General features: G+C 40.9%; 1 protein-coding gene across 1 annotated transcript in view; it reads right to left on the bottom strand.

Moving 5' to 3' along the window:
* The window catches only part of LOC124805169 (neuropeptides capa receptor-like), a gene marked incomplete at its 3' end in the record, with an annotated part of 1111251 nt that overhangs the window by 637218 nt on the left and 448270 nt on the right, over positions 1-25763 (bottom strand). The gene's annotated exons all lie outside the window — the stretch shown is intronic.

Below are 25763 nucleotides of genomic sequence, written 5' to 3'. Positions count from 1 at the left end.
TTCCATAAATTCTCTATGAGAATCATGTTCAGCGATCCGAATGGCCTAATCATTCACTCGAATTTTCCAGAATGTTCTTCAAACCAACGGCGAACAATTGGAGCATGGTGCAATACCATCCATAAAAATGTCCTCGTTGTTCGGGAGAATGAAGTCCACGAATAGCTGCAAACGGTCTCCAAGCAGCCCAACAGAATCATTTTCAGTCAATGACCTCTTCATTTGGCCCAGAGGATCAGCCCATTCCAGGTAAACACGGCCGACACCATTAAGGAGCCACCAACAGTTAGCATACTACCTTGTTGACAACTTGGATGTATGACTCTGAGGAGTTTGCGCAACACTTGAACTTACCAATTAAAATTGGGACTGATCCGACTAGGTCATGGTCTTTCAGTGGTCTCGGGTCCAACTGATATGATAATGAGCCCAGGAGACGCGCTGCAAGTGATGTCGTTTTATTAGCAGAGGCAATGACGTTTGTCGTTTGCTACCATTTTCAGTTACGCCAAGTTTCGCCGGACTGTTGTAAGAGATACGTCCGTCGTACGTCCTACATTGATTTCTGCGGTTGTTTCACCCAGTGCTGCTTGTCTGTTAGCACTGACAACACAACGTAAAATCATGTCCGTGGTGACAGGTATTGCCTGAAATTTGGTATTCTAGGCCCACTTTTGACGGTGCTGATGTCGAAATATTGAATTCCCTAAGGACTTCTGAAGTGGAATGTCCCATACGTCTGTATCCAAATACCATCCCGCGTTCAAAGTCTGCTAGTTACCGTCATGCAGTCACGTCTATCACCTTAGTACGAATGACAGCTCCGCCAATGCACTGCCCTTATGTATCTTGCGTACGCGATACTACGGCCATCTTTGTACGTGCATATCACTATCTAATGACTTTTGTCACCTCAGCGTATATTAATGCCTAAAGAACTTTCAGACTGAAACGCTTGGTAATTCTATGCACATTGAAAGGGTGGAAGACTGCCCGACACAGACGTACAACAACATACTTCGTTGTTCTTGTCAGAACAGCGTTTTTTGTATAACACCATTATATTTAACACACCGAAGCCGGTTACCAATGTAGGAAAGAAGGACGATTTGTATGGTTATTTATTCAGAGGTGCACTTCCTCAAAATAGATCCCTGAATCCAGTTTGGTAATGTTTGTGAATTGAATGAATGGCTGGTCGTCTACTGACCACAGATAGTGAAGGTAGATTCTATAAACATCTTTGAGACGGTTCTCTTGTCACCTTTGGCCAAACCAAAGAGAGGAAGTATACCAGAGCAATACGGTGGCAAGGTCCTCCCCAGTTCTCCAGAAGAGCGTGATGACCGGTGAACAGCCCTGTTTCAGCAATCTGTCGCAGGTTCCTGAGGTTTGAAGACGTGCTTTATGTGTGCTCCAGAAAAACAAATTTAAATGAAAATGCTACGCATGTGGAATATTTAAGAGTAGATAAACCAATAACTTCTCTTTTCGGAAACTTTTGGTGGGATGCTCAACTGTTCGGAAAGAGATAGGCAGGTAAAAAAATTCATGGGGAACATAGGACTCTTCGGAAATTACAAAGAAACCACATGTTGTAATTACATGACGAAATGCTAGTGTGTGGTAGTATTAAGATGAAATACTTGCTTGTGTAAATCTTAGTTGAAAATAGTTAAGATTTTCGTGTGCAGAACATGAATTACAGACTAGCACTTCCTCGTGGTGAGTACAGTGTGAGTCTCAACCTGACTATGAGACAATAAAAAAAATTTGAAGTGCTTGTCCTGATATTCAGTTGAGGATCCGTGTGTGCGATAAATAAGATACCTAAAATTCAATTATGAGTGTTTTGGTTGGCAGGAGGGCCAACACCGTGTTACTAGAGGAGGCCGAAAGGCACGCGTTTTATCTCACGCAGGCTGGCGAGAGGTCTGGAACAGGACAAGGAAATTACAATTTAGAAAAACGGAATACTTAACTTTAATCCATTAATGGTGAACGTCGGTCTTGCCGGTACATGATTCACAAGATCAGTAGTAACTGATAATGGCGCCTTGCTAGGTCGTAGCAAATGACGTAGCTGAAGGCTATGTTAAACTATCGTCTCGGCAAATGAGAGCGTATTTTGTCAGTGAACCATCGCTAGCAAAGTCGGTTGTACAACTGGGACGAGTGCTAGGAAGTCTCTCTAGACCTGCCGTGTGGCGGCGCTCGGTCTGCAATCAATCACTGATAGTGGCGACACGCGGGTCCGACGTATACTAACGGATCGCGGCCGATTTAAAGGCTACCACCTAGCAAGTGTGGTGTCTGGCGGTGACACACCAATGAGATACATTCGTGTGACACCAGCTTGTTATTTGAGAGTGAATTACGTGAGTCAGCCATCTACCCCACAACACCATGTGGGTTGCATTGCACAGGGAGATGTGCATAAGTCCTTCAGAGTTTGTGGTAGGAAAATTATTACACTGGTCAGTGACGTGTGATTCTGGGATGACTATGGTTTGATGGGGGAAAGCAGAACGAGTAGATAACCAAGCATTTCGTTTTGGAGATGTGTTTTATACTGCCAGTGTGCTTTATTTTGGGTGTTTAATCTGTGTGATTTGCATGAGACAGTAGCGAATTAGTTTTAAATACGCTGAATCAAGCATGATTTTTCCTAGTACAGCATGAAAGTCAGTAAATTCTTTATGTTGTTAATGAATGAGGTTAAGAGAGTGTGCAGAAAGCGCACAGTAGCAATAAACAGAAAAATTACGAGACAATAGAATAGTAAAATGCTTATGTTATGTCATGCCCATTGGATGGAGAATCCCTTGTTTAACTATTGTGTGTAAGTGTAATGCAAGAAATTTTTTTACAGTAGCGTGAATGAATTTATTGTAATAAAAGATAAGATACAAGAAAAAAATAGTGTTCATTTTTGAGTTGTGGGTACCCATTTTGTTGAGGTATTTTACCATAACCTCCATTTTCTTGCTGGGATGTCCAAGCTTTGATTAAAATATATACCACATAAAGGAAATGTGGTCTTGCCAGGGTGGAGTGAGTCCATCAGATATGTGCACAAGCGATTAGTTAGATGCGTTATCCATTCTGTTGTGTTAAGAAGTAAGGACGAGAATAAATTATAGCTTAATTGATAGGCACTAGGCCTCATAATTCAAGCACAGTTGCAGCGGGTATGATAAATCATGAAAGTATTTCTCAGGTACGAATAATAATTGCACTCGCTTGGAAGGCCACTCGTCCAGTAGGCCTGACTACTAGATGCCACAGAATGGGGTAGGAAGCTCCCAACATGTCATAGATTTCTTCATGTTTATCTATTGCCGTTCCGAACTCAATGTCACCTTATGCTAATACGCAGTTCAAGTGGCCGAGACGTCTCTTGATAAATGTTTAGAACACACACTTCAAAAAATCACATCACTCGCCAAAATCGCTCGAGATTATTTTACTCCAGAAACGGCGAGTCAGACCAGGTTCTTCATACACTTATTTCTAAATAACTATCGGACAAAACTATGGAAAAGACAGATAAAAATGTTTCATAGGACCTCCCCTTTCTTTAATATGTCTGTTAACATATGCAATGCAAATGTGGTCTTTTAATTTTTTTAGAACACATATAATCTGCATACCAGTGTGTGGCGCCTTGTGAACAACCGTTAATGCAACTTGAGCCTGAATATAACTAGCGGAATTTCTTAGGCTGTTACATGATACAACCTCTAAAGGTCATTTTCATTTCGTATCTCAAGGTTAAGCGTAGTCTTACACCTGAAATGATATCATACTGGACTTAGCGGTATCAGATTCAAGGTAATTTGCATCTTGCAAACCTACGGTCAATATCATTAGTGTCTCCTTCCAGCACTACTATCCTACTCTTTTATTCTGTATAAATTTGTAGTTTTGTGCAGAGTTAAACGATGAAAACTGAATTTAGATGTTTACATCAGATCGCCACTGAACGGTCCTCTACTGCAGATCATATAATTTTGCTTTTGTGAATGCATTCAGCATTTATTGATCACCATTTCTGCCAAAAATTCCTCACAGTTATTTCTTAAATGAATGAGAGACAATTATTCCAAACTGTTTTATTTAAATTTAGACACATATTACTGCCCCATATCAGAGCCACAGTGAATAGTGAAGTCCACAGACTGATCCAGCAAACATTGAGTAGTGAGAGTGAGACTGAGGTTGGCTCGCCGTACCTAAACACTTAGAGATTAACTTGTTCTTCCTACGTATCCTAAGTGGAATAGTCTTCAAAGCTCAGAAATAATAAACCAACTTGATACATTTTTGCATTTGAAAGGGGATACCAAATTTGTCACAAATATGTAAATTTATGTACATCGAAGTGCACAAAAAATTTTCAGTTACAGCAGAAGAGCATTATGAAACAGAAAGCATTTCACAACACTTATTTTGCACTGACCATACTACTGCGCTGTTGCTGAATCAAACATACTCCTCAAGTTCCTAGTAATATATAATTTCATTGGTACTATTATGAATATCGTCAATGGAGATGAAGGAGTTGGCCACCAATAAATACCTTGGACTCATCTTCAATTGTACCTCCTTATGTTGCCCAATAATGTTTCAACACAACTGTGCTATCCTAAGTTCGCATATCTTTTCTCTTTCACTTTTTATACAAGTGTTAGTGGTATGAGTGCAGATATTTTTATAGGTTACTTAGGAGAGAGAATTGAAAAAATTCATATCAGTGTTTAGTTAATTTTCAGAATCATAATAATTGTTATTACGAGTAGTACGTTTTATGTTGGATAATACCATCAAGTATTCGTGGCAAGACTAAGTCATTAATATTTATTTTCCCCGGGTAGAAGGTCAAGTGTTGATGCAGAGACACGCGGATGCAGAACACGTAGTCTACACTGACAGGTGTAGTATACTGAGTGGTGCAGTTAGATCGTGCAGAAAACATCAATAAATTATGTGATGTGTTCGCAGAAAACCGTTAGAAGCAAAGAACTGACAACTAACACGGTGAAGTGGGTACATGTGAAGGTACCTATAACCACAATAACTGCACTTGTTCCCCTAACACTCTGTATATCTCAAAGCACGTAATATTTGAACGATATTTGTAATCAGAATGAAATTTTCACTCTGCAGCGGAGTATGCGCTGATATGAAACTTCCTGGCAGATTAAAGCTGTGTGCCAGACCGAGACCCGAACTCGGGATCTTTGCTTTGCCTTGCTCGCGAAAGGCCAACGTCCCGAGTTCGAGTCTCTGTCCGGCAGACAGATTTAATCTACCAGGAAGTTTTAGTCGTAGTGATGATTGAAAATTAGGAATAAACATTTTATTGTTACTATAAACTAATGGCAATAACGACGAAATGTATCAGGCTCAGATTTTCAGTCTTCTTCAGTCATGCGTATCTTGAGTGCAATGGAATGTGGAATAGGTGCAGTGTTGAAAGGTGTAACATGCTCCCATAATAATGGCGCTAGTGTTTCCAAATTCATGACAGTTACGTTACCTGCACTAATAGGCTGAATGACTGTGTACATTAGGGGAATATACATAGGATCAGAGCGACAAGTATTTCTTTCTTTTTTTTGTAATATACTTGATAGTCGTCTAAGACCGAAATTATACAACTGGATGTACATCTACATTTACTTCTACGTGATTACTCTGCTATTCACAATAAAGCGCCTGGCAGAGGGTTCAATGAACCACCTTCAAGCTGTCTCTGTCTACCGTTCCACTCTCGAACAGCGCACTGGTAAAATATGCACTTAAATTATTATTTTTTTTTTTTTTTGGCGGGACCTGATTTCTCTTAGTTTATCGAGATGACAATTTCTCCATAAGTTGATGTGTGCCAACAGAACGTTTTCGCAATATGAGGAGAAAACAGGTGATCCCAGTTTCATGAGAAGATCCCGTCGCAAAGAAAAAAGCCTTTGTTTCAGTGATTGCCATTCTAATTCACGTAACATTTCTATGGGACTATTACCCCTACTTCACGACAATACAAAACGAGGTGATCTTTGAATTTTTCGATGTCATCCGTCAGTCCCACCTGATGCGGATACCACAACGCACAGTAATACTCCAGAACAGGGCGGACAAACGTGGTGTAAGCAGTCTCTTTAGTAGACCTGTTGCTCCTTCTAAGTGTTCTGTCAATTAATTGCACTCTTTGGTTGGCTCTACCCACAACATTATCTACATGATCATTCAAATTTACGTTATTTGTAATTGTAATCCCTAAGTATTTAGTTGAATTTACAGCCTTATGATCTTTGTGACTTACCGCGTAATCGAATATTAGTGGATTTCTTTTAGTACTTGTGTGAATAACATCACACTTTTCTTTACTCAGGGTCAATTGCCATTTTTCGCACCATATAGATATCTTATCTAAATCATTTTGCATTTCGGTTGGGTAGTCTTATGACTTTAAAAGACGGTAAATTGAAGCATCATCTGCAAACAATCTAAGATGGCTTCTCAAATTGTTTCCTATGTCGTAAATATAGATCAGGAACAATAGAAGGCCTATAACACTTCCTTGGGGAACGCCGGATATTGTTTCTGATTTACTCGATGACTTCCGTCTACTACTACGAACTCTGACCTTTCTGACACGAAATCACGATTCCAGTCACAAAACTTAGACGATATTCCATAGACACGCAGTTTGGTTAGAAGATGCTTGCAAGGAACAGTGTCGAAAACCTTCTGTAAATCTAGAAATATGGAATCAATTTGACATCCCCTGTCGATAGCACTCCTTACGTCATGAGTATAAAGAGCTAGTTGTGTTTCACAAGAACGATATTTTCTGAACCCATGCTATGTGTCAATAATTCGTTTTATTCGAGGTACTTATTAATGTTCGTACACAGTATATGTTCCAAAACCCTACTGCAAATCGACGTTAGTGATATGGGCCTGTAATTCAGTGGATTATTCGTACTTCCCTTCTGGGCTATTAGTGTGACTTGAGTAATTTTCCATTCTTTAGGTACGGATCTTTCTGTGAGCAAGCGGTTGTATATAATTGCTAAATATGGAGCTATTGTATCAGGATACTCTGAAAGAACCTGATTGGTAAACAATCTGGACCGGAGGCCTTGCTTTATTAAGTGGTTTAAGCTACTTTGTTACACCGAGGATATCTACTTATATGTTTCTCATCTTGGCAGTTGTTCTTGATTGGAATCCAGGAATATTTACTTTGTCTTCTTTGGTAAAGGCGTCTCGGAAAACCGTGTGTAATAACTCTGCATCATGGCACTGTCACCAGTGAAATCACCGTTAATATCGCGCAGTAAAGGTATTGATAGCGTCTTGTCACTGGTGTGCTTTATGTATGACCAGAATCTCTTTGGGTTTCCTGCGATATTTCGAGACAGAGTTTCATTGTGAAATCTGTTAAAAGCATCTCGTATTGAAGTACGCACCATATTTCGAACTTCTGCAAAACTTTGCCAATCTCGGTGATTTGGGTTCTTTCAGATTTCGCATGCTTTTGTCGTTGCTTCTGCAACAGCGATCTCACCCGTTTAGCGTACCACGGGGATCAGCACCACCACTTATTAATTTATGTGATATGTATCTCTCAATTGACGTCGATGCTATGTATCTGAAATCATTCCACATCTTTTATCCGCTTACATGACCAGATATGAAGGAGTGAAGACTGCCTCTTAAAAACGCGTTAACAGCATTTTCATCAGTTTTTAAAAAAGGCGTATAAAGGAAAAATTTAAGCTGCAATGAGCACTAAACCACTTTAACAATTTATCACACCCGGAGCTGTGGACACCACTTCATTGAAGAACGTATGTTATTAGTAACTGACTTAATATTTTCATTATGCAGTAAATTATTCAATTATGGTAGAATTGTTATGTTGCAACATGGCTGGATAACAAAGCTGGCAGATGTTTTAGGATTTTGAAACTGACAGCTAACGTGATTTCTGTAAGTTTCTTTCTAATTTCGAGGCAACTGTATATCAAAACTGTACATGATTGTCTTATTGGGATCGACGCATTCGTTCTTCGATCAAAATTATGGCATTTCAGTCATTGATCGCTATTTTTTACTTTCAGTGCCCGTTTTCAGATCACATATTGCAGTTACAGAGTAGCCTGTCAGTACAGAACTATGATTTTAAAATTGGCAGCTATCTTGAAACCGGTCACTGAAGATAAAAAATATCGATCAAAGACTGAAATGCCATATTTTCATTCGAGACAACTGTTTCTCATTTACATTTACATCGTATTCAGTTTGATTCCATTTAACTGGAAGTCATAGTAATCAGATACGGATAAAAAGTCTATTACAACTCATGTACATTGTTACCTACACTATTGGTTACCTCTCCAACAGCATTTCTAACACAATAAATACCGTGAGTTATGTGAGCTACATGAATAAACTGAGATGACATGGACAGACGTTAGCCTATTAAAAAAAAAAAGTAGTAGAATATTGAAGCACGCGTTACGGTTCGCGAGGGATTCGCAGTAATGTGAACTGACTGCCACTGTAAGAGCATGCAGTTGTCTCCTTCCCGCAAGGCTGCCTGCGGCCACTGTGGGCATTTGTAGCCGCCATGCCATCACGATGCGCACACAGCTCTCTTTCTCTTACGCGCTAACAGGGCTGAAGACCGCCGATAATATATGATCGACAGCTGACACGTTAGTATTCTTTGCAATGTCGTATTTATTACAGTGCTACCACATTTCCAACCTGGGAGTAATTACCGCCTGAGAGGTAAAACTTAATTTTCTGATGGCTAAAAACGAAATGGTCCAGTTGTGTTTCTGTCACGAAACTAAATTATTTTGTAAAGATCATTGTTATCACCATCTCCTAAGAGTCTACGACACATTCCATAAGTTACCTATAATTACCTTTTTTTAAATACTGGAATTAATGCATAACACACTGTCGTGGAGATTAAAGTTTTGAACGAATGTAGGAACATCATCTTCCTCACGTAGTCCATCCACTACACACATACTTTCTATTTCATGCCACGCATCTATGGCAGTAAAAGTGAGACATATGTGTCCCATGAGGTTAAATATCCAGAGGAAATACGGGGTGACACACAAAAACGGGAAAATTTCCCCAATTAAATAGAACTAGAAGTTATGAAGGAAAGAAATTGCATTCATAGTAATTGAATCCTTACAACCTTGCAATTTTCAAAACATTGTTGGAATTTATGATATTTTTAAAAATCACGTCCGTTAAGAGGAGTCCTCCTATACGAATGCATTCGTGAAATCTGCTGCTGAGAGTCCTCATTGACAGGTGCAAAATCTTAGCTGGGATAATGTGAACTGCATCCCGAATTCTCTGTTTTAACTCATCCAGGGCTCTTGGTCCAGGCGCGTAGACTTTGCTCTTCAGGTAGCCCACAAGAAAATATTACAGACGGATAAATTTGGCGATCTAAGGGGCCAGGGAATGTTGCCGAATCATTACACGGTTGGCAAACAATTCTCGAACATGCTGTATACCACTGATTGCCGTTCAGTGTGTGATGTCCTCCGCCCTGTTGAAACCAGGATTCTTGAACGTTTGGAATGCTGTTCAATGCACTTGTAACGAAAGTTCGTAACATCTCCACGTCACGATATACATTGACAGTTATTGTGTATCCCTATTCATCTGCGAAAAAATACTGTCCGATCATCCCATGTGATGATACACCACACCATACTGACACTTAACTAGCTTGCAAAGGGCGCTCATGAACGTCATTTAGGATATGTGTTTGCCCAGTAACGGTAGTTTTGTTAATTTAGATAACCTGTGAGATGAAAATGAGCCTCATCTGACATCCACAAACTTCTTTAGAAATTCATCGCCATTGTTTATTTTTGTTATCATTTTTGTCAGAATCCTAATCGTAACCTGTAATCGTTATCCTTCAATTGTTGAATCATCTGTAGCTTGTATGGGTTAAATTTGAAATCAAGATAAAGAATCCTGGAAACACTCTCCCGGGGCATTCCAACCACTGCTGCTTGCTTACGAATTGAAGACCGTGAGCTCCGTAATCAATGTTCGCTGGAGAATGCACACCTCTTGGTCGCCCTGTTGGTTTATTCTTGAGGGCAGATCCAGTCTCTTAAAAGTTATTAATCAAACATTTTATCTCGTGTTTCGACGGAACGGCATCATGACGTCCTAAATTATGAAAAACTTCCAGTCTCCTTCCGCGCTGCTACCACACTATCATTATTTTTATAAAACATTTTTATGGCTAGCGCACGCTGTTATCCGTTCCACTTATCCATGAATACTGAAATGGCGGACTGTTTAATCGTTAACAGTTACGAACCTCCAGTGCTGCCACCCGCGCTTGACCGCCACTACTAATTTCAAGCATTCCCGTTATTCTGTGTCACCCCGTACCTTCTCAGAGTTGTTGGTAGTTCCTGCAATAGACCAGAAATTGCAAAAACTTCCCATCCTCACAGTGAATGGTTGGCGGATTTCTTTTCTGATGAAGAGTTGTAGGTGTCATTCGTGATGCACTGAGAATTACCTCATCGTCACAAAACTGGGGCGTAGAAATAAGCAATACCAACTGGGTCATTGACTAATTAGTACATGGTCTATATAACACAGAGACAAACCAAAAACTGAATATTATTATTTATCTTTGGTTATTTCAAAAATAAAATTTTTCAAAGAAAATTCTTTTTCATTCTAAAGTTTATAAGTCGCTAAGGTTGATGATGATGGGCGGTTGTGTATGTGTATGTATGAGAGAGGGGGAAGGGAGGGTGATCGGCTAACATCTGATTGCATTCAGGGGCAACGGTCTCAGAAATGTTGATAGCCACTGGTCTAATACATACTGTCACGACACTCCCTGGTGCGTAACTGTTTGACAGCTGGAGGTACACTAGCGCTCCAAGCTGCGAGAAAGCAGACATTCACTTGTGTCGTAAGGGATAACCTTTGATTTTAGTTATATCCCACTTCATTAACAAAACACTTTTATATTCTTGCATTCCATGAGTTATCAACTTATTAAGAGACATACCTCTTACTAAACACGTGAAACAGCCGATCCACACTGCTTCAATTACATAAGCTACGAAGTATTCATGAAGAAATTGTTCGAATAAGTATAATTGCAGCTTACCCCACATATATATCTGTTGTTATCATTGTAGGCACTCAAAAAAATTGTGGAGTCCTAAGGTTCGCCTTTCCTTACATTTTAACCGTCTTTCTAATGCACGAATATTTTTCTTAATATAAATACTTTTGCTTCAAAAGTGAATGTGTTGAAGATTCTTGCCGTTCATGGCTGAGATATAGGAAAATTTGTTGAACTGGTTGCTTCTGTGGTGGGAAACAGTTTTATTGCTTTTGACGATGTATTATCACGTCTGTGTGGTTTTTCTTTAAGCTATTGGTGTTACGGGTTATTGGGTACGTTAAATAATGTAGTATCACATTCCATAAAGGTTTCCCACGTTCCACATTCACTTATCTGTCCGAAAGTGTAGCGAATTAAACTCCGTTTTGTTGGGTAGATATACCATGTATTTCTGCAGAAGGCTAGGTATTCTGGAGTTTACTATCACTTGCTTGTTATTAAAGTAAACCGAGTTTATTCAGTAAACATCTGTGATTTACATGAGAATCGTAAATAAACTTCCCTGTAATGTACCATTTCATATCTCCCAGGATCCATGAAAGCTGTGTAATTTTTTGGGTATTGTTTATTTTTATGGCACTACGTACACTCCCTATTGTAAAAACTATGTTGAAAATCAATATAAAGTTTAGTATTTTCACTCGTTCCATATCGTTTTGAGAACTGTAGCTTGCCGGCTGCTTGCGGCGCTGCTACGGCTGTGAGTAACAAAAACAAAAAGAACGAGTGTAGCTGCAGTTATGGTAGACTGTCATGCTACAATGCAATGAGTGTTTGCTACACAATATAACAAAAGCGTAGCCATCCAATTTTGCATTACACAAAAGTGGCATCGAATGAAAAAGTAATACCAGCTGATAAAAATTCAGTCGTGAAGATAAGCAAAACGATTGTCTCGAGAGTGTGTGTGCTTTTGTGTGCCATCCCGGCACATAAGATTTTGCATGTAAAACAGCCATGTCGTCTTCCGATCTTTGTCAGCGACTGAGATTTTATTTTTGTTTTTTGTATCCTTTGCTACCTGCTCGTACTTAGTATTCCATTTTCTTCCGAACATTAAAGTATCGCTCCGGCTGGTTTAGAAAAAAACTGAAGATAGGTGTATACGTTGAGATGAAACCAACAGACGATAAGAACCGATTGACTGTCTGCAGGTCAACAGAGGTACAATACAGGGGTAAAGAAGCGGGGGTAAACAATATTTTCACTGCTTACTCCCGTCATGAGTATAGCTGCGCCGCATATTGATACGTTGTGCAGGTTGACTGCAGTTACAAATAGTACCAAGAGATCCAAATTTTGTCGTTTAGTTCAGGAGGAGAGGACCGTGGAGGGGGCGGGCTGTACAGGGATCAAGTAAAAGAGAATAAAATGCCAACAACGAAGACATATTGTTATAAGCAAATAAAATATTTTTTATTATACATCTATTAACGTAATACACGTAATCTTACTGAGAAGAGCTAAGTTTAGAGTAATGAAAAATAAGGAAAGAAAGAAATATATGTTTTCATCATTCCACTGATGGCTTTAATTTTATTTCAATTGCATTTCGATACCTGTGTTAAGCTCACTGGTGATTACACGCATTACTCTCTTTAGTCAACTTTTTTGTTGAAGAAGCACTTTCACACAAATTTGTGATCCCAAATATACTACACTCTCGGACAGCCATTCGAAACATGTGTAGAAACTGTTTTTGTAGGAAATTCTTGTGAAATATTTCAATATTTTCTGCAGTGCGAAACCTTACCATGCGCACACAATTATGCTGGAAGTCAATGTGCTCCGTTTCAATTACAGAAGGCGTATTTTCAACATCTGTTGCAGCAGGAGTTCCAAAAAGACTAAAATCAAGATGAAACCGATGTAAGTCACTAAACATACTATAAAAGTCTTGTAACGAAGTTCGTAATACCCTAACAAATTCGTCAAAATATTTACTGGAAGTACATTTTTCAAGTTTAGTCAATTTATAAGTAGTATATCATTTTAAAAGTGCACAAACTACAGTTCTGAAAGTTGCGTTATCCAAGGAAGCAGTTTTCTTTTCTAATCCAAAGCCGCTGTCTAAAATGTCGGTAATAAATTTGTGTCTACCCTGAAAAGTTGTACTTAAGGCCTTCATGTGCTTTGAAGGGTCACTTAGGGACGCTCGATCCTACATCCCCTGCATGTCATCAAATATTTTTACTAGAATTCCACACATGTCCATGCATAGTGCGATGTCTCCAAGTAAATTGAAAAAACGTTCTCAACAATGTCCTGTTGTGACCATTTTAACAGCTTTGTGATAGCTCAATATCAATGCACCATCTTTGTGGATGGCATGGTTCTCTTCCTCTTAATAGGTTGGAAGGAAGAGGTAAAACTGAGGGCAAAAACAACTTAATGCTTTATAAATAACAGAAATATTTTCAAGAAATGATATACACTAAAGAGCCGAAGAAACTGGCACACCTGCCTAATATCGTGTAGGGCCCCGTGAGCACGCAGAAGTGCCGCAGTAGGAAGTGGCATGGACTCGACAAAAGTCTGAAGAAGTGCTGGAGGGAACTGACACCACGAATTCTGAATAGCTGTCTACAAATCGTAAGAGTACGAGAGGCTGGAGATCTCTTCTGAACAGCACGTAGCAAGGCATGCCAAATATGATCAATAATGTTCGTGTGTGGTGAGTTCGGTGGCCAGTGGGAGCGTTTAATCTCAGACTGGTGCCCCTTCAGCCACCCTGTAACAATTATGGACGTGTGGGGTGTAGCTTTGTCCTGCTGCAATTGTCCAAAGCAGAATGGACATGAATGGATGCACGTGGACAGACAGGATGCTTACGTACGTGTCGCCTATCAGAGTCGTATCTAGATGTGTCAGGGGTCCATATCACTCCAACTCCACACCCTCCACACCATTACAGAGCCTCCATAAACTTGAACAGTCCCCAGCTGATATATTGGGATCGTGGATTCATGAGGTTGTCTTCATACCCATACACGTCCATCCACTCGATACAATTTGAAACGAGACTCGTCCGACCAGGCAACATGTTTCTAGTCATCAACCGTCCAATGTCGGTGTTGACAGGCCCAGGCTTGGTGTAAAGCTTTGTGTCGCGCAGACGTCAAGGATAATCGAATGGGCTTTCGGCTCCGAAAGCCCATATCGAAGATATTTCGTTGAAGGCCCAGCATTGATATCTGGAGCAATTTGTAGGAGGGTTGCACTTCAGTCACGTTGAACGATTCTCTTCAGTCGTCATTGGTCCCGTTGTTGCCGGATCTTTTTCCGGCTGCAGCGATGTCGCAGAATTGATTTTTTTACCGGATTCCTGATATTCACGGTACACTCTTGAAGTGGTCGTATGGGAAAATCCCCACTACATCGTTACCTCAGAGATTCTGTGTCCTAACCCTCGTGCGCCGACTGTAATACCACGTTCAAACTCACATAAGTATTGATAACCTGTCACTGTAGCAGCAGTAACCGATCTAACAACTGCGCCAGACACTTGTTGGCTTACACAGGCGCTGCCGACCGCAGCGACGTATTCTGCCTGTTTAGATATCTCTATACTTGAATACGTATTCCTACATGGGTTTCTTTGGCGCTTCTATGTATATGAGCATTATTCTTTCTCTTTTCCGTTTTAGCTCTTGAAGATCAGCCTTTCTTTCCTCTTTATTGAGGTGAACTGCTCCCCGCCAAAGACGTAAATAATATTAAAATACATATACCGAGGGCCGGGTTGTGTTTCAATTAAAAAGTATCCTTTACCCACTGTGGGTTAAAGCATAGGGACTCTATCTATTTTAGTTAAAAAAATGGTTCAAATGGCTCTGAGCACTATGAGACTTAACATCTGAGGTCAGGATTCGAACGTGCGACCGTAGCAGTCACGCGGTTCCGGACTACAGCGCCTAGAACCGCACGGCCACCGCGGCCGGCCCTATCGATTTTAGTTTTGAGGATCTTAAGTCCTCAGTAATTTTCCTCTTTCTATTTTATTAATACCACCAACGCCAACCCCAACGGAAGAAAGTAAACAAGTTCGTCTTGCCGCCCCCGCACCGGCAACAGGCGAGCGATGAGAGTGCTAACTGCCCGCTGCAGGCACCCGCGGGCAAGCAGTGTGGGCGTAGCGCATACGCCAATACCTGCCTTACAGCAGGTAATTACCCCCTGAAGAGTTCACTAAAATTTCTGAAGGAGAAAGACGGAAGTGTTCAACTGAGTTTCGGGCACTAAACTAAATAATCTTTAAACGCAATTGCTGTTACGGCTGAATGGTGAGACTAAGTTAGCAAAAATAGAATTTTTAAATACTAGCATCACCATGTTACACAATGTGATGGAGATTTCAGCTTGTGAAACGAATTTATGAAAAAAAAATATTCCTCACATAGTCCATTCAGTACATCAACATACATATGCGACACAATGTGGTGGAGATTACAGCATGTGAAACAAATTTGTGAACAAAATTTTCCTCACACAGTCCATCCACTACTTACATACTTTTTGCTATGAATCTACGACAGAAAAATGGAGACTCGTACATCACATATACTTAAAAATCTCATTGACGTGCCTTTTCTGTGTTGTAGGTAGTTCCCGCAATAGATCGGAAACTCTTCTTCACTTAGCAACAGTAAACGAACTAATTGACACTGCAACACAACAGAAACTATGTAATGGCTACTCAGCTGCTGTAGGGCCTACGCTGCATTGTTATTATCAGCCACAGTCTTCAGACACAAAACACTCAGTGCCTGAAATTGTCAAATTTTGCCAGTTCAGAAGCAAGGGGTCCAGCATTAAAGTTATGATCCAGAAACAAGTTTAGTGCACGTATTTTAATTTGGTTGATTTTAAATGGGTGTGCAGGGACTGGGTGAATCAGGTAGTAGTTCACAGGAAGCATGTTTTATAACAAGGGTCTACCCTCAGTGTGGACGATTAACTTTCTTTTCTGTAATGGAGTTGTATGCAGCAATCCCGATGCACTGAAATTTTCTTCAGATTTTTATAAGAAAAGGGTGTTACAAATAAGAAGTACCGTTTGTCTCATTGACCCATTAGTCCACTGTTAACTAAAACTGCTACAAATAGTACCTATCATTTATCTTTCGTATTTTAGAAATGGAACTGTTCTAAGGAAGATTAGTTAGGCGCTTATGTTGATCGTTGATAGCGATGGTGGTATGACCGGCAAGGGGGGGGGGGGGGAGAGGGGGTACTAGCAAATAGGTAATTGCGCTGAAGGGTAACGGTCTCAGGAAGGTTGCGAACCACTGCCTAAAAGCATAGAGGGTCGAATATTACATCACGATACTGCATTCATAAACTTGTTTTCATTCAGAAGCACACACTCGTCTGGGTCTTATCAGTGGTTCGTTTAATAAACAAGATGCCTGTTGTAGATACGCCATACCGTTCTGCTCTTGCTTCCATTAAGAAACATTTAGTTGTGGGAAGGATATGTATGCATCATTTCATAATATTGTCTTAGTTTTTCGTACCATAAACTTCCACATACTGAACTTCAATAGTTCACCAGAAACTTCGATTTTCAAATAATGCGACATGAGTTGATAAAGGCTCAAGAGCTGTCCACTTCAAAAGCAGATGTAGTTAAATGGTTAAAAGCAGGAGGTATATATTCGCTATTTTGCAGTCCAATTCACTCCTGCTGGACGTCGTAAGAGTCACTGCCCTCTCCATGCTTAATGTCAGTACAACTTCACTGTTTTATAGCTGCATCTTTGCCGCAGCTGTTAACTATGATGTGAAGTACGCCATTTGCGAAAACAGTAACTCCTGAATGTCTGAAAATGGCTCCAATATTATCTTCATATCATTGTTCGCTGGAAACATATTCACATTTCCATGCAGAAAAATTCACTAATGATGAGGTATAGAATGAAATATTCCTGATGATTATGGCGTGAGTAATAAAAGGCACTGGTGACTTAAGAATGTATAATGCAGGAAGTCTACCTTATTTGAATAATGGCGTGGAAAAAATGTTACCCATGAGTATAATTACACGACACACTATCATAATCGATCAGTAGTTGATATATGATGTTATTACTGTAATTGGAGTATGCAATTTCTCTCCTTCTGTAACACACGGTATATACGGAGGGTCAGCTGGTAACCCTTGCACAATACTTCCATCATCTCGAGGTATTTCTGCATTTCGCAGAAGTTTGGTGTATTACATCGCCCACATTCACGATAGTGTCACATAACACGTTATTCTCAATTTATAAACTGCGTGAACAGTATGACTAAAGAGGATTACTGTACATTAATTAGAACGTGTAAGTCACAAAGCTGCTACGATATTCATAAGCTCGTAATTTTTCACAAGAAGATAGTACAGAACTTTGTTGAATCCCTTCCAGAAGTTAACAAACACTGTGTTAATCTGGCCACAGCCTTCTACGTTTCTGTGCCACCAGTCGCAGTTGGCTATATCATACGGTTGTTGTCAGCAGACGACATTTTGATTCCCAAAGATGTATTTTTCATTCTCCTGTAAGGTATTAACATGCGAGAATACAACGACTTCCGTAATTAATCAGTAAATTGACGTCAGTGGTTAGGTCTCTAGTTAGGTGTGCCACTACTCCGAAAATGAGAATGATTTGCTCATTCTTCTGTTTGCTTCGTATGCTTACTTGGTTCAGCGTCTTCTGTAGACCGCTTTAAGGAACAAACAGCGTTCTCTTTCGTAAGCTGTGTACAGGGTGCAGAAAAACAACTTGACCAGAAATGCAAGGTAGAAAGACAGCATCAAACAAAAGAATGTGAGTATAGGAACTAATGGTCGCCTTTGCATATTTACGGCGATACGTCTATCAACTCCGGCTGTGTGACTGTCTTCAAGTTTGAAACTCGTTTGTTGTGTTTGCCACATGTACACAAACCGCACTCTACTTCATGATGCTAGGTGGAACTGATGTGCAGATGGGTAGGTTTGTTTGGGGAAGGAGAACAGACAGCGAGGTCATCGGTCTCATCGGATTAGGGAAGGATGGGGAAGGAAGTCGGCTGTGCCCTTTCAGAGGAACCATCCCGGCATTTGCCTGGAGTGATTTGGTGAAATCACGGAAAACCTGATGTGCAGTGCGGAGCATTGGTTTGAAGCACCCTTTCATCGTATTCCGTAGGTTCAATGGTCCGAATTTAGTGAGCAGTCACTACGAATGTGATTTCACATGAAGTGAGGTAAGTGACGTGCACCGAGAGAGTGGCGCTGCTCATTGCAACGCAAGGGCTGCTTATAGAGGTTTATCAGGAACGTTATCCACATCACATTATGCCTAAAAAAACATTTTTGCTGTAATTGACAGTCGTATGAGGGAAGGAGAGAATCTTTGCGTGCTAAACGACATGACACAGGCTGGAGACGCACTGGTCGTACAGTTGGGTTTGACAAAGATGTTTTACGTCTCATAGCTGCAACAACAAGTACCAGACGATTAGCAGAAGAGACTAGCGTAGACCAGCATCACGTCTGGAACGTCCTTCATAAGACTTGTCTACATTCTTTCCAGCGACAAAGAGTACAAGCGGTGGGTCGGGACGACTTCCCTAGGGATCTGGGATTTGTTGATTGGTCCTTACAATGAGTACCACGCCAGCCGCATTTCCCTGAAACCGTAATATATACTGATGAGAATTGCTTTACCCGTGAAGGCATTTCCAATTCAAACAACAGCCACTTTGGGACACTACAGAATCTTCAAGCAAACGTACGCCTATGGTCACCAAGAGCAATTCACTGTAATCACGTGGACGTTAATATTGGAATGAATCGCTTATTAGCCACTACATGTTACCTCAAACATTGGATGTGCTGTGTCTTCCGATCAAGACACAGCCAGGGCAAAAGCACCACGTGAGCAAAAATGCAAGCTGGTGCCAGCGCCATAGAGACTCGCCCCTTACGCGAGCTCCACCAGCACCACAGTCGGCGCTGAGGATGAAGATGTCGACTTCGCCTCGGCCAATTGCCGGCGGAGTACAATCCGCCAATGACCGGACGACAGTGGACAGAAGCATACTTGGAAGGTAGAAGAGCAGCTCTCGCCCACTTGGTTACAGATCATCTTCCACGGCTGACTTAGACAGGGAACGTCGTTCAGTGAACTCTTAGAAGTTAACAGAGAGTTGTTGTACGTTGCATTTGCTATGTACTGTGAAGTTGACCTACGATTATTTTCAGTGGGCAGTTGAGGGCTTTTTTGTGTTATATTACATGCTGTATTGCAGACTTGGTTATTCAAAAGGTGACAAAGGTAAGTAAACACTTTTTAACTCGTTTGTGTGACTTCGTTAGAAATTTGTTGGAGCCTTCGTTCTCCTATCCTGTTACCTCACTCTGCGTCAAATCTGAGTAACAGTGGCATGAAGAAATTGTCTTAGCGATATACTGCACGAGAAACCGTTTAAAAAGCTCGGCCCCCCGTAACTACAGTGGCAACTGGGCCTCCACAGCAATAGCGATGAGACCTTTACTAAACTGGCGACGAGGGTTTACAAAACTGGCGACAAGGGTTTATAAAAGAATGGTCACACATATCCTGTATTTTTGCAACAAGTATTTCCTGCACTTGTGGAGGATATACCGCTTGGAGTTAGGCAGAATCCGGCCAGTGTGGCCGAGCAGTTCGAGGCGCTTCAGTCTGGAACCGCGCAACCGCTACGATCGCACGTTAGAATCCTGCCTTGGACATGGATGTGTGTGATGTCCTTAGGTTAGTCAGGTTTAAGTATTTCTTTGTTCTAGGGGACTGATGACCTCAGATGTTAAGTGCCATATTTTTCAGAGCCATTTGAACCATTTGAGTTAGGCAGGAAATTTGGTTCCAAGATGATGGTGCTACTCGGCAATTAGCAAATGCTGTCCGATATCATCTAGACGGCACATTTGCTAGTAGATAGATCGGACTCGTTGGACCAACATGATGGCTTCCACTTTCGCCAGACTTGACACCGCTGGATTTATTCTTCTGGGGTACCATGAAAGACAGCGTGCAACATCAGCTGGAGATGAACAGCATTTGGTGGGCCGCATTAAGGCAGCAGCAGACGTGATTCAGTTTACGCGTGTTTCAGAGAACACGCCAATCCCTGCATCGCTGCTATATTCTATGCTAGAGTGAAAAGGGTCGTCTGTTTCAACATTTGCTACGGTGTATTTGGGTTACTTAAGTCGGGATAATTCTGTATACAAGAGCATACTCGCTTTGGATTGACCTTGACTTTTACAGAACATGGTGTAACATAAAACGTGGACAAGTTATTGTTCTCAATTCACCTACATACGAAACAGATGTACGTGATGCTTTTCATGTAATTATTTATTTTTTTCTCGTAGTGACGATTAATTGTTGTTGTTGTCTTCAGTCCTGAGACTGGTTTGATGAAGCTCTCCATGCTACCCTATCCTGTGCAAGCTGCTTCACCTCCCAGTAATTACTGCAACCTACATCCTTCTGAATCTGCTGAGTGTATTCATCTCTTCGTTTCCCTCTGCGACTTTTACCCTCCACGCTGGCCTCCAATGCTAAATTTGTGAGCCCTTGATGCCTTAGAACATGTCCTACCAACCGATCCCTTCTTCTTGTCAAGTTGTGCCACAAACTCCGCTGCTCCCCAATTCTATTCAATACCTCCTCAATAGTTAGGTGATCTACCCATCTAATCTTCAGCATTCTTCTGTAGCTCCTCATTTCGATAGCTTCTATTCTCTTCTTGCCCAAACTATTTATCGTCCATGTTTCACTTCCATACATGGAAACACTCCATACAAATACTTTCAGAAACGACTTCCTGTACTTAAATCTATACTCGATGTTAACTAATTTCTCTACTTCAGAAAAGCTTTCCTTGCCATTGCTAGTCTACATTTTATATCCTCTCTATTTCGACCACCATCAGTTATTTTGCTCCCCAAATAGCAAAACACCTTCACTAGTTTAAGTGTCTCATAACCTAATCTAATTCCCTCAGCATCACCTGACTTAATTCGACTACATTCCATTATCCTCGTTTTGCTTTTGTTGGTGTTCATCTTATATCCTCCTTTCAAGACACTGTCCATTCCGTTCAACCGCTCTTCCCAGTCCTTTGCTGTCTCTGACAGAATTACAATGTCATCGGCGAACCTCAACGTTTTTATTTCTTCTCCATGGACTTTAATACCTACTCCGAATTTTTCTTTTGTTTCCTTTAGTGCTTGCTCAATATACAGATTGAATAACATCGGGGAGAGGCTACAACCCTGTCTCACTCCCTTCCCAACCGTTGCTTCCCTTTCATGCCCTTCGACTCTTATAACTGCCATCTGGTTTCTGTACGGATTGTAACTAGCCTTTCGCTCCATGTATTTTACCCCTGCCACCTTTAGAATTTGAAAGAGAGTATTCCAGTCAACATTGTCAAAAGCTTTCTCTAAGTCTACAAATGCTAGAAATGTAGGTTTGCCTTTCCTTAATCTGTTTTCTAAGATACGTTGTAGGGTCAGTATTGCCTCACGTGTTCCAACTTTTCTGCGGAATACAAACTAATCTTCGCCGAGGTCACCATCTACCAGTTTTTCCATTCGTCTGTAAAGAATTCGCGTTAGTATTTTGCAGTTGTGACTTATTAAACTGACAGTTCGGTAATTTTCACATCTGTCAACACCTGCTTTCTTTGGGATTGGATTTATTATATTCTTCTTGAAGTCTGAGGGAATTTCGCCTGTCTCATACATCTTGCCTACCAGATGGTAGAGTTTTGTTAGGAATGGCTCTCCCAAGGCTGTCTGTAGTTCCAATGGAACGTTGTCTACTCCCGGGGCCTTGTTTCCACTAAGGTCTTTCAGAACTCTGTCAAACTCTTCACGCAGTATCGTATCCCCCATTTCATCTTCATCTACATCCTCCTCTATTTCCATAATATTGTCCTCAATTACGTCGCCCTACGCTGCTGTCAGCTTCTCCATTGGCTGCAGGTCGTCCCGAGCAAAAACACGTCGCCCTTATGCACTACAGACATGACATCAATAATCTTGACCACTTTTATGCACTAATCTAACATATTACAGCATAGTCCATTAAATTTCCGGCATGCAGCAACGGAAATAAAACGTCCTCCTCTGATATTTCGGCCGCGTATCGTCCGGCCAGCCTCAGAGTGAGTCACAAGACTGACAACAAGATGCCATGTGCGGCCTTACATGCTCCACCGCGGCGGTACAACGCATGCGGGTCACAGACGCTGGTCCTCGCCAAGGAAATACGCTAACACATGCGCCGCCTATGGAGAAGGCGTACTGACATTCGATTCGCTTATCGATGTATGTTCTGCGACGGTGACACCATGACGACTTCTCTGCAGTTTAATTACCTCAAGAGCCGGATTCCATGCTTTGTCCAAATTAATACCATTATCTCTACTTATTAAATTATTAGCTAATTTCTATAGCTTCCTTGAAGAGATAATCCCAAAAGGAAGAGTTGGATGTTAAAATCTTCACATCACTGTAATTCATGGTAGGCCTTGTATCAATCCAATGTTCGGCCACAGCTGACTTGTCTGGCTGTAATGCGCGTATGTATCTTCGATGCTCCACACATCTCTCATGAACGGTGCGAGTTGTATGACGTATGTATGACTTCTCACAATTTCCGCGAGGAAATGTGATACACACCCGCTATACGAAGCAGTAAATCTTCCTTTACGGAGACGAGTAAAGCTGCAATCTTCGTGGATGGCCGGAAGATCACCTTAACACAGTGCCTCAAGAATACGGCCTATCTTCGTGGAAAGAGCTCCCACATAGAACAAAAACGCATTCCATCTGAAGGAATTACTCTCTTCTTCCCCATCACATGCCTGTATTCTAGGTTTTACAATGAATTCTCTACGAATTTGTTGCGGAGAAATTCCATTCGCTTTAAAAATGCTCTTGAGGTATGTGAGCTCTTCTTGCAAATTATCTATATCGGATATACAGTGCGCTCTATGCACTAAGACCTTAAGGACACCTATGATTTGTGAAAGGTAATGGCAGCTACTCGTTTGTAGATACAGATTTGTGTGTGTTGGTTTTCGAGATACGGCATGTCCTAATGTGCCATGTGCCATAATCTTTAAGGCGAACGACAACATCCAAAGAGGGGAAACAGCCGTTTTTTTCTATTTCAATAGTACATTTTATACTAGCATGGATAGAGATCAAATGCTCAAGAAGTCGATGTAATTCATCCATCCCGCGAGGCCATGCCACAAATGTGTCGTCCGCGTACCTCCAGAAGACCGTTGGTTTAAAACTTGCTGAGTCAAGTGCCTTGTCCTAGAAGTCTTCCATGAATAAATTAGCTACTGGTGGGGAGAGGGGGCTTCCCATAACAACGCCATCAATCTGTTCATGAAACTCACCATTAATCTGAAAATAAGATGATAAAAGCGAATGTTCAAATAAGGCCGTAATTTTCATGTCAAAATGTTGGCCGATGAGATATAAAGAGTCCTTTAAAGGCACCTTGGTGTATAATGATACCACCTCAAAACTAACAAGCACATCCGTACAATTCAGCCTGACATTCCTAAGTCTCTGAATAAAATCCATAGAATTACGAATGTGGTGACTACATTTTCCTGCCAGTGGTTTTAATAAGGAAGTTAAATAATAGGCAGTACAATACGCAGGTGAACCGTTAGTTCTCGTTATAGGCCTCATAGGCAACTCCTCTAGATGCTCATCCTTATCCATCTTGTGATCTTTAGTAAGCTCATCAAATCTCGGTGGTACTGCACCACGCACTTTTAAACTTCTTATGACTTCCTTTGGTAGTGATGAAGCGTTCAGCAAAGCAGCAGTCCTCATTGTCATCTTGTTGGTAGGATCTTTGTTAATCTTCCGGCATGCACCAGAACTTGTAGACTTCCTGAAGCAAAAGGACGGTAGCATTACCTTTATCAGCTCGCAGGACGACTGTGTTAGTATCCTCACGCAGCTTTCGTATCTCATATCTTTCTTCCTTGGAAACATTACTTCTTTGTGGACGATGTTACGTATTTGCTGGGCAGGTTTCACGCCTGATTTCGTCATCAGAATCCTCTGACAGCGATCGGACAGCTTCTTCTATGGCACTGGTGAAAGATGATATCGGCAAAGTCTAAGGAGTAGGGGCAAAATTTAGCCACTTCAGACAGATAACGAAGCTTCGTCCAGATCCTTACCCGCCAAATTTATGACAGGACGTCGAATAACAGAGTCCCCCTGAGAAGGCTGGTCCAATTGGCTGTACTTAGCAATCAGTCTTTTCGTAGCCACTTCGTGAACCCAGTCAGACTTTGCCCATGTCGTGTCATCAATCCGGTCCCATGAGTCAGGAGATAAAACAGCTGCTACCTTCAAATGCCGTTGACACAGGTGTTCAGAAGTAATGTCCAACTTCCGACGAGTGAAACGAATTCTGTCTCTGACAAGAGCAGATCCTGCCCTGTGTAAAATCCTATCTACAGCAGCGTTCTTAACAAAGTGAACCAACCTTGCAAATTTTGGGACAACTCCATGGTCCTGGCGCTTTAGGAAGAAACTCAAGGAGCTACACGGTATTACAGTCATGTCTCATGTAGGCTGACTGTCTCTTTGTCCGATGCGCTTATATTGTGAACAGTAGTGGCTGCCTGCAAATCACCTCCTTCGGGTGCGACGAAAGTAACTTTAACATCTGTGAATTTCTTAAGGCTTATCTCACATTCCATAAATTGTATTTTGTTCACTAGGGGATACTGTGAAACAGTATGGAGTACCTTTTGCTAGTCTACGAACACGGTATCAGTGTTCCTCTGGATCTCATGGACGAATTGAGTCAGATGATTAAAGAAAATCTCTTTGCGAAGTACAAATAGATTCCTAACGAGTAATTTTGTTGTCTAAACGGATTATAATACCCTAATGTTCCTAAAATTAATGGAAACACTCTTTTGAAAAATAAAACTATGCTCCCAGATAAAACTAATATGAAAATGCAGAGAACAAAGGCGACCTAGTTTCTTAAAAATGCAGCTTTAAAACACATTTTGCTCAATGTCAGTTATGCCAGTCAACACAAAAAGACAAAAATCATGAAAGTAATTCAATAAATTGTTAACATGAACAGATGTGAGGTTTTATTTATAATGAAGTATTATAAACATAAAGTTAAATAAACATTTTATATAGTTCCTGTTTCTCCACTTCGAAGGGCGTTAATGTGACATTTCTGTTGACAACTAGCAGGATTATATTATCATTGTGACTCTTTTTGTTAATTAAGATGTTTGGTTTTCAGTTTCAGTGCAACATTATAGAAATACGAATAAATTGTTTTTGCGAATATTTTCCAGCTCTCCTTCACTACTCGTCGCATTTAATCGCACGAGGATGTAATTTAGACGGCTACACCGAAAGACGCACCCCTACTCATACTAATAGCATAAAATATGTGCTTTGCATATATTATTTAAATGTAGTTACCAATTTGTGGCTAAGACA

This window comes from Schistocerca piceifrons, chromosome 7, assembly GCF_021461385.2.
Source record: "Schistocerca piceifrons isolate TAMUIC-IGC-003096 chromosome 7, iqSchPice1.1, whole genome shotgun sequence".
NCBI lineage: Eukaryota > Metazoa > Arthropoda > Insecta > Orthoptera > Acrididae > Schistocerca > Schistocerca piceifrons.
The sequence above is the reverse complement of the archived record's forward strand: the minus strand, read 5'-3'. Positions and strand labels throughout refer to the sequence as shown.